This window comes from Bos grunniens, chromosome 27 (assembly GCF_055505025.1).
Source record: "Bos grunniens cultivar Pamir isolate PY7600 chromosome 27, Bosgru_T2T1.0, whole genome shotgun sequence".
Taxonomy (NCBI): Eukaryota; Metazoa; Chordata; class Mammalia; order Artiodactyla; family Bovidae; genus Bos; species Bos grunniens.
The window spans coordinates 27,033,782-27,051,065 of NC_141191.1; the positions used below are offsets into that span (position 1 = coordinate 27,033,782).

Consider the following 17,284-nt stretch of genomic DNA (forward strand, 5'->3'; position numbering starts at 1 on the left):
GGAACTATCATGGAAGAGACTGAACTGAAAAGAAATGGGATTTTTGTGAGAAACACAATTCTTTTCTGTATATTGGCTTTGATGTGATTTTGTGGTTAGATTTAAGTTGGGTGCTGAGTGGATGTTACAGCCCAATTTTTTTGTAATCTAAAAAGCTTAAACACTTTCTCTGCACCAGAGGGCTTCCCCCTCTCTCCCTTATCAAATAATACACAGAATCATCTCTCTGAGCTGGGTACCTCACACGGTCAAACGAGTGGGTTAACCCATACCTCTTAGCGTTGTCCAGCCCGGTGTCAACCTCACCAGAGCCCAGTGTCCACCCAGGCTCTCTGGAAACTGACCTCCTCATTCAGTCTGACCAGCAGCAGTGTATAGCAAAGACTACTCAATGCCAAGTCTACATGGTACAGTTATCACCCTTCCTGTATGAAAAATGGTTAAGAAAAAATGGGGTCATCCTTGCTTTTTGAATTCCCCCCCCACCCCCACTGGTTGAAAACCAGTAAAATATACTTGCATCTAGGGCATTGATGTGGGGATGCTCTGCTCCAGTGGTGGGAGCACCATCGCTCTGGAGCCAGAGGATGTGTTTGAGGTCCTGCAAGGTCTCTTACCTACTGGTCCAAGGTTCTCAGTCTCACTTCTCAGGCTTCAATTTCCATCAATTAAATAGGGATAATAATGCCCATGTCGTAAGATGTTTAGGGGAATGGAGAAAGATAGGCAGGGAAAAGACGCAATAGCAACCAGCACATAGTAGGTCCTCAGCTCGTTACTTCTCTCCTTTGGTCATGAAGCCTCTTTGCTGTCTCATCAGTTTTAAAGATACTCTCTCTCTATTGTTTTTTCTCATATTGCTGAGTGGCCTGTTCTCTTGGCCCGTGTGGAGAGATGGTGAGTGGGCAACTCAAAAAGAGAAAACCATTTGATAGGAACTGAGGCCAGGATGTTGTTGTATCGAAATGGATTAAAACCACTTCCCAAACAGGTGGTCAACATCCTGCTGCTTCTGCCAGAGTCCCAGCTGCATTTCTGCCCATCTCTTGCTCGCCTGGATAGTCTCCAGAGCCCGATGCCACCCCCACCAGGAGGACCTTTGTCTTCTCTTGATTGAGACTCTTTGACCTCATCCCAGGATGACAGATGTCGCAGTACTTTGGTAGATGGTATTAAACGGAGGCTCTGCTTCCACAGAACTAAATTTTAATTCTACACATTTCTTTGGAAGCTCCCAAGATTTGACAAATGATTCTGTGAGCATCTACATCCCATATTTCTCCACCCTCGGGGCTGGCTTACTGGTACCTGGCTGCAAAATCCCAACTACAGAGAGATTTCAGCTCAAGATTTATTTCCCTCTGCCTTCTTGGCTTCCCAGTTGGTAAAGGACATGCATTCCAACGGAAACACCATGACAAGCGAGGTTGGGCTGAGTATCACTTTATTGCCTTGGTTCAGCTACATTTTGCGGAGAAGGCAATGGCAACCCACTCCAGTTATCTTGCCTGGAAAATCCCATGGATACAGGAGCCTGGTAGGCTGCAGTCCATGGGGTCACTAAGAGTCGGATACCACGGAGCGACTTCACTTTCACTTTTCGCTTTCATGCATTGGAGAAGGAAATGGCAACCCACTCTAGTCCTCTTGCCTGGAGAATCCCAGGGACAGGGGAGCCTCGTGGGCTGCCATCTATGGGGTCGCACAGAGTCGGACACGACTGAAGCGACTTAGCAGCAGAAGCAGCAGCTACATTTTGAAAGGCGGCCATGCTCACCACTCTACCACCCACCAATGTTTCATTTTGGAAAAGTTAGGCTTTTGTGGGCTGGCCTGGGAACTTTGCCATTATGTATCAGTTTGTAGCTCTGGGAGGTGAGGCCCAAATTCTAAATGACTGGTGTACCAACTTACTTTCAGAATTTACTTTCTCATACATTGGGAATAGCCGGTTCTTTTGGGAATGGCTGGAACCGGAACGGTGATTCAGATAAAGAAAAGTATTTCTAAATGACAAGAGAGCCCACAGGAAATCTGTTTGCAAGAGGGGCTGAAGCGCCTCAGGAAGACAAGCAAGGCACCCTTTGGTTCTTACAGCAAGAGTCAAGGTCAGAGAGCCAGGTGAGTGTCAGCTGTGGACACCGTCCTTCAGGTCAGCCCATGGACCAATGCCCACGTCTCAGAGCAGAAGAGAGACAAAAACCAGAGAGCCTGTAATTATTTTTTAAAAAATAGATAAAAATGATTTAGAATATCTAAAAAAGGGTTTTCACCATGAGTCCCTATGTTCCTGGGGCACTGGGCAGAAGTAGTGTTCTACAGCACACATGGAGGGAAATACACGTCAAAAAAACTGATCCTGGACCAACCATCTTTTTCCCCCATCATCATGACATCCCAGTCTCAGACCTGACCTGCCGGGCTTCGCCTCCCTCCGCGACCATGCTTGCCCTGAAGTCCTATCTCACAGACTTGGTTGTATTGGAGAGCATTTTCTAGAAAAGCTGTGTCCCGGTTTGTTTCTGATTCTTCCTCTTCTCAACCTGTCCTGTGAAGCTTCTGCTCCAGCGCACGTCAGTCGGTGACAGGCGCCTGATGGGATACCACACCGGTGGCAGGTCAGGGGAGTGACAGCCAAGAGCCTGGAGGAGACGTTCTTTGCTGTGATAACGAATGCTCTCAGAAGGTGTTGTCGCATGAGCAGAATGGATCTGGAAGAAAGAAGTCATTGTTTCTGATGCAGCTGATCTGCTGTGTGTGCACGCTTGGGTTGATATCTGTATCTCTACTGATGCGCAGCCTAGATCAGTGGTTCTTCGATTTCAATGGCCACAAGACTCACCCAAGGAAGCTGAGTTACTACAGAGGGTAGGGGAAGGGCTTTCCCAGGTGATACAGAGGCAGGAGTTTACGGGAGCTCACTTTCTACTACCATGTCACTTAAAAAAAAAATCATGTTAGGGCTTCCCTGGTGGCTCCATGCAAAAGACATGGGTTCGATCCCTGGTCCTGGAAGATCCCACATGCCGTGGAGCAACTAAGCCTGTGCACCGCAACTACCGAAGCCCAGGCACCCTAGAGCTCCGCACAAAAGAAGGCACCACAGTGAGAAGCCCTCGCACCACAATAAGAGTAGCCTCCGCTCGCCGCAACTAGAGAAAAGCTCCTGCGTCAATGAAGACCCCACACAGCCATAAATTGTAAAAAGTTGTTTAAAAAATCATGTTATTGAGAGCCTTGTTACTTGCAATTTATATTACATGAAAATATAGCAGAGTTTCATGTCAATCTCAAGCTCTCTAACAATCCTTCCCCCACTACCCTTCCTTCCTGGTAACCGTAATTTCAAAGAAACATCTCTAATCATAAATGCTTTACAGATAAAATGGTACCATCAGGTATTATAGCTTCTGTGACTGTGCAACAACGCAGGGCGCTGGATGCCTACAGTACAGCCAGTTTATTAAGTCAGGTTAGGCTGACACAATAGAGGTCCACTAACTGGGTGGCTTCAACAACAGACATTTATTTTCTCAAGTTCTGGTGGCTAGGAATTCAATGTTAAAGTGTTCATAGGGTTGCTTCCTTCAGAGGGCAGTAAGATATATATTTTTTTTTTAGTCTGCCAAGTAAATTTTATAATTGTATTTATTTATTTTTGATCGTGCTGGGCCTTCGTTCCTGTGCACTGGCTTTTCCCGAGCTTCAGCGAGTGGGGCCTGCTCCCTAGCTGTGGGGTGCGGGCTTCTCACTGCGGTGGCTTCTCTCGTTGCAGAGCGTGGCTCTAGGGTCAGTGGGCTCAGGAGTTGCACCTCCTGGGCTCTGGAGCACAGGCTCAGTAGCTGTGGCACATGAGTAAATTTAAAAGATCTTATTGGCTTTATTTGGGGCATCTCCGATGGCTGAGATGGTAAAGTATCTGCCTGCAGTGCAGGAGATGCAGGTTCGATCCCTGGGTAGGGAAGATCCCCTGGAGAAGAGAATGGCAACCCACTCCAGTATTCTTGCCTGGCGAATTCTGTGGACAGAGGAGCCTGGTGTGCTACAGTCCGTGGGGTCTCAAAGAGTCAGACACGACTGAATGACTAACAGGTGGCTTTATTCAACAGCCCCTGAATTGGGCAGCACCCAATTGAGCAGATAGGAGCTCCGAATGATACAAGCAAAGGAGAGCAGGAACAAGGAAGCTGTATTAGCCAAAAAAGCAGGTTATTGCAAAGTTACTTTCCTTTAAGGGACAGCAAGGGTCCATGAGGCCGATGACTTAACTAGTGCTGATGAAGTGATGCCTGATTGACTGGTTTACGATGACATTTCCAGGAGAGCTAAAATCATAACTAAGTTAACTCTTGGTTTAATGATTGATGTGGGGCTTAGCAAAAGTGACTCCATATTGGACCTGTTGTCTTGTTTTTAACAGAGGACAGAGCTGTCCATGTTTCTTTCCTAGCTTCTGATGGTTTGTTGTCAGTCTTTGGTTCTCCTTGTGACTGGTTGGCTTTTCCCTGTGTCTTCAGATCATTATTCTCTCTGTGGGTCTGTCTCTGTGTCCAACTTCCCTCCTTTTATAAGCACACTAGTCGTGTTGGATTAGGGGCCCGACCTATTCCAGTATGACCTCATCTTAACTCTTGCGATGACCCTGCTTCCAAATAAAGCCACAATCTGAGACAGTGAGAGTTAGGGCTTCCGTGTATGAATTTGGGAGGGACACAGTTCAATCCACACCAACCGTGATTACATAAAAACACTGTGGTTTGGGTCAAGGGCTGGAACTTGCTGAGCTTGCAGTTCAGCATGCCTATCACAGGATCACATCTGCCCTCAATTGCTTCATATGTAGCCTCCCTCCTGTACCCGAGAGTGGTACCCCACGGATAGAAACCCACCAGAAATATTTTGAGGCAAGCATCCATTCTATAATTTACATTCCTATCCCTGTCACTAGCCATGCCTTCCCACGGCTGTTTGCTCCTTTCCATATGTCATACCCTTTGCTCTTCTAAAGCTGCAGATAAAAAGATTTCAGACCAGGCAACATCTCAGGGTGTCTGTACCATCTGTGAAATCGCATCCCAAATGAACAGTGAAAGGAAACACTTTAAAGGTCTTATTTCAATAAGCTTTTCATTCTAAACATACTGAAAGTGGGATTAAAAAAAAAATCTTGCCCTTTACTCGCTTTCATTTTCACTATGAATAAAGAATGTGTCCTTACCTCAGGGCAGGATGCTTTCCTTCAGAGTACAGCAGCTAGAAATACGACACTGAGACAGTCGTAAATCCTCAGTGCAGGTGATAAACAGAAGGCATTCACGACCTGTGAGGATGAAAATCTTCCACAGCCATCAAGTGTCGCTTTTGGTATTCCTGTGGCCGCATCGTGGTTTGAATGATGAGGAAGGCCTTGGAAACAGCCAGCAGGCTTCCGCGGGGAGGTGGGTGACTCAGCTGCCGTAGGTAATTTCCAGCTAGAAATTACAAGTAGAAACTGTGAGTCGAACTGAACTTTCTCAACTGAAAAACATCTTCCTGGAATATTAAAATAACGTGATCTAAACCCAATACGGAGACAGCAGAACTGTAAATCTCTGGATTGGTGTGGTTCAATCGCTAAGTGGTGTCGGACTCTTGTAACCCTGTGGACTATGGGACCCCACAGAGAGGCACCAGGCTCCTCTGTCCATGGGATTCTCCAGGCAGGAATGCTGGAGTGGGTTGCCATTTCCTTCTCCAGGGGATCTTTCCCAACCCAGGGATCAAACCCGAGTCTCCTGCACTGCAGGTGGATTCTTTGTCACTGAACCACTAGGGAAGCCCCTGGATTGGTGGAATATACTTTAAAAATGTGTTTATATCTGCAACTTTGAGGAGCTCTTTGAGGAGACAGAATGAGTAATGGTTACAGGGTGTGACCTTTCTCTAAGATAGAAGCCATGCCTGTGTGTGGCCATTTGACAGGCATCCCATGGGTAATGAACGCGGGATCTTTCCAGACTCTTTCAACTTTGTGGTTCTATTAGTCTCTGAACTCTGGGAGGTGAAACATTCATAGGCAAAGCGAAGTGAGTTTGGGCCACAAATCCAAAAGCCTTTATTTATTCCAGCTCTGTACTGAAGTACTCAGTTCTGGAAATGGGGAGGAAAAGAGAGAGTTGGCATTCCAAAAAAAAAAAAATGCAATGAGTACCCACACTCAATGGTAATTAGTTATCATTTCCATAAGAAAAGTAGGACAGTCTACCCCAGAGGCAAACTCTTAGGCCCATCTTAAGGTGGATAAAAGGGATTCAAGCCATTCCAATACTTAAGCATTTAAGTCTTAGGAGTTAGTGAAGTTTCATTTGCTCTCAAATGCCCCAGAATTAGAGTGAGCAAAAATATCTGCCTGGTTCCTACGACAAGAAACAGTTTTGGCCACTGCTCCTAGGATAAGCCAAACCTACAGAAGGAGCAGAAGGTCACTGAGGCATTTGCAATCAAAAGAGGGAACAAGATAGCAACTGTTTGTTAATCACCACCACACCAGTGGACTCGGCTTCCCCCGTGGCTCAGTGGTAAAGAATCTACCTGCAATGGAGGAGACACAGGAGACGTGCGTTCGATCTTTGTGTGGGGAAGATTCCCTGGAGGAGGGCATGGCAAACCACTCCAGTATTCTTGCCCAGAAAAGCCCGTAACAGAGGAGCCTGGTGGGCTACAGTCCATGGGGTCACAAAGAGTCAGACACAACTGAGCACAGAGAACAGTGATTGGACTAGTCTATGATAAGCCAGTCCATTTTCTTCAAAAAATTGTGGTAAAATATACATACCACAAATTGATCCGTCACATTTTAACTATTTTAAGTGTATAATTCAGTGGCATTGACTACATTCAACAATACTGTGCACCCCATTAGGATCCCGCATTTCCAAAACTGTCATCATCCCAGATAGAAACTCTCCACTTCCTCTTTAATGCAAAAGAAGTGGGTGTGCAGACTGTCTTGTCTTTCCTCTCTGACTCCAAGCCCTACTGCAGTCCTACTATGGAGAAATAGCAATGCTGAGAACAGGCTGCTGAGCACCAGAACTGCATGACTGTCCCGTATAAGATTCCATGACCTGCATAGGACCAGGGACCCGGATGCACCACGCTGATGGCGAGAACACACTCACACCCTCCGTCAGTGTTTTTCCAGGAACTCTGCCTGCTCCACATGGCCCACTCGTTATGTGCTGAGATAAGTGCTCAATTAATTTTAATGATGTCATAAACTCGATAATCAGAAAATGAAATGGACTGGTCTGCTTTCACTCTTATGGGTTAATGACAGTGGACACACGGTAAACAAATAGTGTTAAGGCTGAAAAATGACTCTTGGTCATCTGTCAGACTGGGCTCTTGAAGCTCCAATAGCTTTGTTTATTTAGGAGGCAGCAATAAATCTCTGGAATGGAATGACCAGAGCAAGAGGGCCACGGCATGGAGCTCCCTGGTTCTGTTAGGGGAAGCACACTGACTGAAACTGCCCACGATGGCCAGGCACCATAGTATGAGTTGTTTTAGGACAAGAGGTCCTGGTAAGGAACACGGAACTAATAAGCTTCCACCAACTGGAAGAGTTTGGGAAAGGTCAAAAGGAGACACCACACATCCAACCACCTCCCGGAATCCTCTCTGGCATACATCTTGGCTGAACAAGGCTTGCACCACCAAGAAGGACTCTGAGTGAGTCAGAATGATTGGCTGAAGACAACCCAGAAACTAACCCCATCACCATAAAACCTGAGACTTCGAGCCTCGTGGTAGAGCTGTTCTCCTGGGTTCCCTTACCCTCCTGCCCTCTAACCAGGCACCCTTTCCCAATAAAATCTCCTGCTTTGTCAGCACGTGTGTCTCCTCGGACAATTCATTTCAAGTGTCAGATAAGAGTCCAGTTTCGGGCCCTGGAAGGGGTCCTCCTTCTTGCAACAGTTCTTGCTTCTCTTTAGCACTTGAGCTGTCCCACCCCCATCCCTGGGAACGGCTAACACCACTTCTGCCCCTGGGGTGAGGAAAGGTCACAGGCAACAAGGCTTCTTAGACTCATTCAGGTCTCCTTCTAGAATACAGGGTCAGTTCTAACGAGACACCAGTTCTATCTGTGCCTCTGCCTCCTCGGATCATCTCCCCTTCAGGTACTCATGGCCACCTGATTACACTTGCATGTTTTGTCTTGGGTGGCTTCTCAGCTGCGATAATAACCTGTTTCTTTCATCTCTAGGAGATAAACTGAGTGGCTGGGGCTTGTGAGTTACAGCCCTCATTACTAATGGTGAAATTCTAAAAGAACCAGTGAGCTAAACCCCCCACACTTGCCTATTGGCCAATTTCTAAGTGCTCCCTTTCCCAAAGAAACAGTTTCTGAAGACCAAAACTTGGGGCTGCCAATGGTAAGAACCAGCAGAGTCAGTAAGCTGGGAGCTTGAGACTATGGAACCAGAAACTGGACACAATACTCTGAATAATAGAATTCCAAAAGTGGAAACAACTCTAAGGGTTTTTTCAGACTAATAAGCCTCCAAAAATTCATGCTGGTTAAAATATAGATCCCTAGGCCCTTTCCTAACCTGTTCATTCAGAAACTTCTTGGAGGTGGTATCTAGAAATCTGTATTTTTTCACTGCATCCCAGGTTATTCTGATGCTGGAATAACATCATTCATATAACATCATAGGAAACAGTGGTAGCATTCATCATGCTTCCTGCAGAAGATGAATCTGAAAAGGCCATGAGACAATCTCCTCTTTGTTCTGGACTTGCACTCCTGTAAACACAGCCTGAGATGGCGTTGAATCACAGTGGAGAATCATTACTGAGCTTGGAGTCAGTGAACATTTTCTTTGCTCCTGAATCATCACCATCATATTTATTCTTGAATCTGGAAAGGCAGAAGGCAGGGAAGAGATTTGAAAAACTGGAAGCATAATTTAAGCCTAATTAGTTTCCTTTCCTATGTCCATCTTTCATTGTTAAAGTCCATGGTTTCCATCTCATCACACGTGCTGTGCTGTGCTAAGTTGCTCAGTCATGTCTGACTCTCTGCAACCCCATGGACTGTAGCCCGCCAGGCTCCTCTGTCCATGGGATTCTCCAGGCGAGAATACTGGAGTGAGTTGCCATGCCCTCCTCCAGGGGATCTTCCCATGACAGGGATCTAACCCAGGTCTCCTGCATTGCATACGGATTCTTGACTGTCTGAGCTACCAGGGAAGCCCATCGCATCATGGGTATTAAATTACAACACAAACAGCAATAAAACCCATTCTATTGTGGTTCACATTTCAATTCAATAGATATTTAATTGTCAGATAATTCAGCAAATGATTAAAGTACTAGGCTCTTCATATATAAAATCTGTAACTCAAATATTTGGTTGGCCAAAAAGTTCCTTTGGATATTTCCCATTAGATCTTATGGAAAAATCTGAATGAAACTTTTGGCCAATTCCATACAAGGTGGAATTGATATTTGCCACAAGAGAGATGCAAAATGTTAGGCAAGTTCAAAGAAGGTGAAGATCACATCTGTTGAGGGTGGGCCAAGGACACAGAAGGGTCATTTGGGGAGAGGTCCCATTTGAACTGGAGCTTAAAGTACTCTACACATAGACGGGTGAAGGAAGGCACAGCAGGCATAGAAAAGGTTGTCAAGTAATGAATGTAGAAAACATGTGTGTTGAGGGTGTGAGTGGTCATATAATAGTCAATTTTAAGGCTAAACAAAGTGGGTTAGGTTAGTGCATGTGGGTCCTTTGGACTAAAGAATTTGGATAACATTTTCCAGAAGGGGGGAGTCAAGGAGTGGCCATGGGGGGCAGACTGATGCCAGGGGAGATTTCAGTCAAGAGTTTCTATCAAGAGATGTGTGCTCAGTCATGTCTGACTCTGCAGCCCCATGGATTGTAGCCCGTCAGAGTCTTCTATCCATGGAATTCTCTAGGTAAGAATACTGTAGTGGGGTGCCATTTCCTACTCCAGGGAATAATCAGAGATAGGAGGTACTAAAATATTTACAAGTCCAAAAATCTGAAAACAACCTGTGTTAGTTTCCTAAGGTTGCTCCAATAAATTACCACAAATGGCATGTATTCTCTTGGCGTTCTAGAGGGTAGATGTCCAAAATCTATTTCTCTGAGCCCAGATCAGGTGGCTCTACAGGATAATTTGTTTGCTTGTCTTTTCCAGCTTCTACAGCTGCATTCCTTGTGCTTCTTGGCTTCTGGCTTCTTCTGAAACAAGCATGTGCCATTTTTGTAATTAAAATAAAGATGGGAGAAGTTAATGCAGGCCAGAAATAATGCAGTGAAGATGAATAGGGAGGGCGTGATATGAGATGAATCACAGAGATGAGGTCTCTAAGACTGGTTAACCCATCAGATCTCAGAAACAATGGAGGAAAAACCGCTCCCTGGCAGCAAGCCTAGGTGACAGAAAGCCTGGGCTGCCTGCAGACATCTGTGTGGGAGGAGCCAGTCTGGAGACGAGGAGGCATCTTTCAGATGTGTTTGTCCTTTCAGGCAAGCCCACTAGTACTTGGCCTTTCTGCTGTGTGACATGAAACTTTCAGAATTTCCATCAAATCGGTCAGTAGGAGGAAGGAAAACTTCTTTTAAAGAATCAAGACCCTTTAGCAGTTCTGCTCTTCCACTTCAAAGGCTCCTGACCTTTGAGCCCTAACCTTGGAGCCTGGGTCTAATGAGATGAGGCAACACATTTGTTCTGCCTGCTCATCAGATCTGGCAGCACTGAGATCCCCTAGGAAGTTCTGCTGGGTTCTGCTGCGAGGCGGAGTAGGGAAGGAATGCTTGGTTGGCAGTGGCCTTACTGGGATGGGACCAAGGATCTTCTTCGCTGCAGAGGAAGAGCTTCCACTGTCCCTTTCCAGTCCCCAGACCGGACTGGAATCTCTGCTCACCTCCCATGGCCACTCTTGCAACAACAGTGGTTGAGAAAGTGAGAGATCTTCCTGGTTAGTGAACTTATCGGAGAAGGCAATAGCACCCCACTCCAGTACTCTTGCCTGGAAAATCCCATGGACGGAGGAGTCTGGTAGGCTGCATGCCATGGGGTCACACAGAGTCAGACACGACTGAAGTGACTTAGCAGCAGCAGCAGCAGTGAACTTATGGATGTGCTGGGAGGTGTGCACAGGGACAGAAGCGCCTGTGCCAGGGCCCCTTTCAGAACTTCCCCTCCATGTCTCTTCATCTTGTTGTTCCTTCATGTCCTTTATAAGAAAATGGTAATTGGCAGGACAGTGCTTTCCTGGATTTTGTGAGTTGCTCCAGCAAATGAACAAAGCTAAAGGGGTATGGGAAGCTCTGAATTTGTAGGCAAGTCAGAGGCAAGAGAGGGTAGCCTGAGGACCCCAGCTGAGACTGGCAGCTAAAGCAAGGGCAGTCTTTTGGGGAACCTCATCTTTCAACTTGTGAGATCTGATGCTCGTTCCAGGCAGTTAGTGTCAGAATTGAGTCGAATTGGAGGACACAGTTGGTGTTGAAGAATCAATGTCAGAACTCAGTGCTGTATCCAGCTCTTGGGGTGCTCCATTTGAAAATCAATGGCAGAAGAAATAGCCTCTGATGGATCAGACAAGAAGGAACGTGGCAGTGTGGACCAAGCCCAGAGGATCTGGCCATGGGGTTTCTAGTACCGTTTCTGCTACTGCTCTAGATGAATACCTCAATCTTTCTAGGGTCCTCACCTACAAAGTGAGGCAACTTAGATCCACATCACAATCAACTGAGACACTCGGAAAATGCACACTCTCCCAGCCCTGCCCTTCAGAATTAGCATCTGAGAAGTGGGAGTAAGCCCAGGGTTCAGAGCTTGTTCAAAGCTCCCCTCACCCCCCACCCAGGTAATTCTGTTGCAATGAATGGGTAGTTGACCCAGTCAGGGTTTCTCAAGCTCCCTGATGATGAGTACAGCCTGAGCCTCACTGTAAATCCACAAAATCAGACTTTTTACTGGTGGGATCTGGCAATCAGTATTTTAAAGAGTGTTCTACGTGGACTGTAGCATCACAGGAGTTTGTGAAGTAAGACCTAGAGAAGTCACTCTAAAAGTGTGACGCTGGGACCAGCAACACCTACATCATCCAGGAATTTGTTAGAAATGCAAAGTGCCAGAGTTCGTCCCAAACCTCCTGTATCAGAAACTCCAGGGGTGGAGTCAGGGATCTGAGATTGAACAAGCCCTCCAGAGGCTTCCAACACATGCCCAGTTGGAAAACAACTGACCTAGAGAGCTGCTAAGGGTTCAGCTGTCGTTCAGCCACTCAGTCGTGTCCAACTCTGCGACCCCACGGACTGCAGCTTGCCAGCCTTCCCTGTCCTACACTGTCTCCTGGAGCTTGCTCAAACTCATTTCCATTGAATTCATGATGCCATACAACCATCTAATCCTCTGTCACCCCCTTCTCCTGCCCTCAATCTTTCCCAGCATCAGAGTCTTGAGGGTCCAGACAACACTGATAATTTCAGTTTAGACTTTTATCTTGCATGGGCAATTTTATTCCATCTCTGCTGTGGACCCAATAAAAAATAAACCCCTATGGTCAATCCTGAGATCTTACTCTCCACTGAGACTGACTGGGTAACTTGTATCACTGTCCTCAAGCTAAAAGTCAGGATGGAAACCTTTCTACTATTAATTGCAAAAGAACCAACTTTCCAGAAAAAAAAAAAAATCCACTCTCTTCGTGGGACCTCTACATTGTAGAAGCTGCTTGGGCACTATATTATCCCCTTGACAGGTAAAAATACTTTCAGACTTATCTGATCTGAAACTGACAGACTCTTTAAAACTCATTGGCTCATGTTATTGGAAGAACATGGAACAGAGTTCTAGCCTAATTCCATTTTATTGGTTAAGAAAAATGGGGGGTGCCCAGAGCTAGTTCATAACTTGTAACAGAAATGGTAACACAGTTTGTAAAAAAGCTGGACTCACACCTTCAGACTCATTTCACTGACTGGCATTGGTTAGGCTTGGAAGGAACAAGTGCTTGGTCTTCTCCAGCAGTCTCCAACCTTTTTGGCACCAGGAACCAGTTTCATGGAAGACAATTTTTCCACAGACTGGGGGTGGAGGGGGGGAATGGTTTGGGGATGATTCAAACACATTACAATTATTGTGCACTTTATTTCTATTATTATAAATAAAGCTCTGATCATCAGGCATTAGATCCTGGAGGTGGGGACCCCTGTCTCTGCAAGCCCAGTGTAGCTGCCAGGGTCATCCATACCCATTCAGGGAGTTCAGGGTCTCCAGGAATGGTGCGGACTTCGGTTCCTGTTGGCACAGAGAAGGCAAGTAAGGGGAACATGGAGACATGTGTTTCTAGACAGTTACATGCTACATTAATAATAGTTCTTGCTACAGAGGTTCCCCCACGTACCAGGTAGATCTTGTCCTCAAAACAATTCCATAAAGGGGGCACAATTACCCCAGTTTTACCCATGAGGAAATGATATACAGAGAGACCAAGTACATGAGCAAGTCCAAATAGTGGACAAGGAGTGGAGGCAGGATTAACACCCTCAACTCTGAATCCTGAGCCCTTCCCAAGAAGCCCTACTGCTTCCTGGTGAATTGCTTTTGAACTAGCAGTGTGATTTCTTTCCGTCTCTGAATCTGTGACTCCTAACCCTCACTGCAGGTTAAAATCGTGGGAATCTTTAAAAAGTACTAATAGCTGCTGCCCTCCCACCCACTTCCATTAAATCAGAACCTCTGGAAGTGGAACCAGAATTATAACCCCAGATAATGATAATTGCTGATGGGCTGCAAACCACTTCTCTAAATGTTTCATTTGCTTCAAAATAATTTAGATTACCAGGAATAGACACTGTTCTTTAAACAAGGGGTAGAAATTTAATTAATTAAATTACTCAAACCTATGATTGAATTATACCTGGAAGTTAGATAAAGGGAATGGGGAAAGGAGGAGAGCTGGGTTCTGAAATAGTTATTTATTTGTGTGCAAACTGTTGCTCATCTCGGGGACCCCCACCCGTACCCCCACACCCCAAGATTCCCTGGAACACAGTGTTATCCTAGTGTTTGAAAATGTAAACATGTTTAAAAGTAATTAAAGCAAATTGGAAGTTAATTATTCTCAACATTATTTTACCGGAGAGAAAGTTATCTTTAAATTTAACAAGTCTTCTATTTAAAGCATTTTGGGTCATGTTCCTAGGTTAAACGTAGAAGACAGTAATCTCATGGTAACTCCTTGAGTCTTATCCAAAAGTAGTCTTAATTAAGAGCACATTCATCATGGTTAAAAATAAATCTTGAACAAAAGTTTTTCTTTAAGGCAATCTATACCTCCCACTCTTTAATTAAGGCTTCCTGTAGGATCCATGCCCTTAGAAATTATAATCCTTTTGATTTTTTAAAAGTTTATATCCAACAAGACTGGGAGTAATCAGCCTTCTCTTTTTAAGTATGTGAATACTCAGGCAATCACTAACCCCAGAGAGCCTCCACCTGCAGCCACCCCTCACCTCCTTCTTCACATGGACAACACATTGAACCTGATGGAAAAACCCAACCACTAACTGCAGTCTCAGAAAACTGCCATCTATCTGCCTTTAAACTCTTTTAAAACTGAACCCAAAACTGGTTTATGGACTACATGCATATGCTAAGTCACTTCAGTTGTGTCTAACTCTTTGGAACCCTATGGACCATAGCCCGTCAGGCTCCTCTGTCCATGGGGTTCTCTAATTCTGGAGTAAGTTGTCATGCCCTCCTCCATGGGATTTTCGACCCAGGGATCGAACCCGCATCTCTTATGTCTCCTGCATTGGCAGACTGGTTCTTTACCACTAGCGTCACCTGGGAAGCACCTTAGAGACTACATATTTACATTTTTTTCTGCCTGAAATTTTTCATACTTATTTACTTACACATTTATTTGGTCTTGAGACTTCAGTATTAGAGTTTCTTATGACTGGAGTAAAATTTTTTTTTCTATAAAGACCTTCTCTACAAGTTTCTGAAACATGCTTTCACCTCTCCAGGTCAGAGGAAAACGTTCAAAATTCTGCAATTTAGAGAGAAGGGTGCTGGAAAAAAATATTTGCGATAGACTTGGATTTCTTAGCCTGGAGGAAACTGGCTTCAGAGTAACTCATTAGAGTCTAAATGTATACAGAGATGACTCTGCGGAAGGGGGTAACCAGCTATTTTACACATTCACTGAGAAAAGAGCAAAGGAAGCCTAGTTAAATTGCCAGAGGAGGGATTTAGAGGGATCGATAAGGAGGGCCTTTGCTTCAGAAACAGATGAAAGAGCAAGGGCTCTTTCTTTTTAAGCCTTAAAGAAAAAGCAACGTACTCCCTTGCATTGAGTGGTGTTAGTTATTCTTGAAGGGAGGAGAATTCATTGAGACCTTTCCACCGAACAGTGACAGAAATCCAACAACTAGCTCCTTTTCTAAAAGACGAAATCATTGGTTCATGTAAATAGAAGTCCAAGGGTTGGACTCCAGCCCTTGCTGGATTTAGGGGTTTGAACAGTAAGATGGGCACTCTGGCTCTTTTCATCTCCCACTCTGCTTGGCTTTATGCCCTGAAAGATTTCCTTCTTGTGACAGCAAGATGGCTGCAGGCAGCTTTGAGCTTATTCTGCCCTTAAAGCTCCTTTTCCAATATCTGCTTCAGTAAAGGATTCTGATTAGCCTTGATGCTGCCCCTGGAGCACTCACTGGTTCCAGAATAATTGAGTCTGTCAGGCTGGGTTACATGCCTGTCTTCAGAGCAGAGGCAATGACACCCCTCTGAGAATCGGCAGAACCCACAGGTCATATGGAGTGCAGGAAAGAGAGTTCCAAAAACAAAGAGGCAGGACAGATGGAGAAATAACATGGTTACTGCAGAGATCATCCGGGAAGCATTCTTGTCTCCTGTAATCACCAGAGGACAACTATGAACCGAGATTTTAACAAACTATCCTGATGTCCCAAACCCAAAGCTAAAAATTTTTTTTTTTTTTGCGGGGGCCTATAGTTTAAGCTTGTGGTATCTTTCACTATTTTTGTGTTCTACTTTTGGATTTTTTAAGTGGGAGGGGTCAGCTAGAGGCAAAATAATAAGTTGCCTCTTATAATAAATAAATAATAATAATAAAATGATAAACAAGTTAGAAGAGGAAGCCATGTAACTGTCCTTAATCTTTGGATCACTACTAACCAATCAGAACTTGATCTGGTTTGAGTTCATGGGCCATGACCTTCCACTGTCACCATGTCACAGGGGCCAGATAACTGCCCACCAATGGGATGCTGGCCTTCTTTCTCAGAGTCTAGACTGCAAACTTCCCCCGGCTCCAGAGCACAGGGAGTCCAAGGCTTCCCACTTCTGAAGCTCTAAGGAAATTGATTGTGACCTTGCTCCCAGGGCCCAGAGAAGACAATCACAATCGCTGACAGTACATTTGCCAACGTTTGGGTTGTTTGGTCTTTATTTAAACCCTGTGCATTACTCAGGGTCCTGGGAGGAAACAGAATTCATCGCAAATGGTTTGAAAGAAGAGATTTTATGAACAGCTATCTACAGATAGATGGGCAGGATTAAGAAAACAAACCAGGGACCAAAGATATCCAGAGACTGGCAATATTGAAAGCCATTATCATCCCTAAGGCAGAGAGACAAGGAGGAAATGGAGGTACCAGAGCCAATGAGAGCTGAAGACGGAGAAGGGGCCACACGGTGGGAGTCATGGAAGGGGTGAACAATTTGCTGCCTCTCTGATACCTTGGTACTGTCTCCTTGGACCAAATCCACCTGCAGCCAATCAGCAAAGGGCCCCAAGGATTGAGTCCGTAGGGGTCACTGTCCCAGGGCAGAGAAAGAATCAACTGGAAAAACTGGGTCTGGCTTCCCAACAAGGGATGTGGCATCTCAGAAAACTCAAGCTTGGTCAAGTCTATCTTCTAAAATTCTAGAGAAAGTGTAACTCTAATCCCATGATGCACTGAGTCTCTCAGTGGCCCTAAGGAACTTTTGTTCTCAAAGCTCTGAGAATTGTTTCTTCCAAATTTTATCCCAGGCAGGCATACAGTGACATCCATAATAGGATACTGCAACCATTATACCTGGGCTTCCCTGAGAATTAATGCTCAGGAACCAATTCAAATTAATTATCTGGCTACACGATGGCAGGATTAACCTTTAAAGTGGATGCAACGACCATGATTTACATAATCTATTTAATCATTTTCAATAGAGTTAATATTTAGAATGCA

General features: G+C 45.1%; 2 long non-coding RNA genes across 2 annotated transcripts in view; both read right to left on the bottom strand.

Annotated features, from left to right (window-relative positions):
- Window positions 1-1,427: 1,427 nt before the first annotated feature.
- On the bottom strand, window positions 1,428-8,901 carry LOC147343678 (uncharacterized). Its single transcript, XR_015155936.1, has 3 exons — window positions 8,595-8,901; window positions 5,219-5,471; window positions 1,428-2,711 (listed from the first exon to the last, which is right to left on the bottom strand). It is a non-coding gene; the product is annotated as an uncharacterized LOC147343678 (long non-coding RNA).
- Window positions 8,902-13,152: 4,251 nt separating this feature from the next.
- Window positions 13,153-17,284, bottom strand: part of LOC147343679 (uncharacterized) — a 117,424-nt gene continuing 113,292 nt past the window's right edge. The window contains exon 5 of the long non-coding RNA XR_015155938.1: window positions 13,153-13,322. This is a non-coding gene — a long non-coding RNA (uncharacterized LOC147343679). The remainder of the gene's footprint in view (window positions 13,323-17,284) is intronic.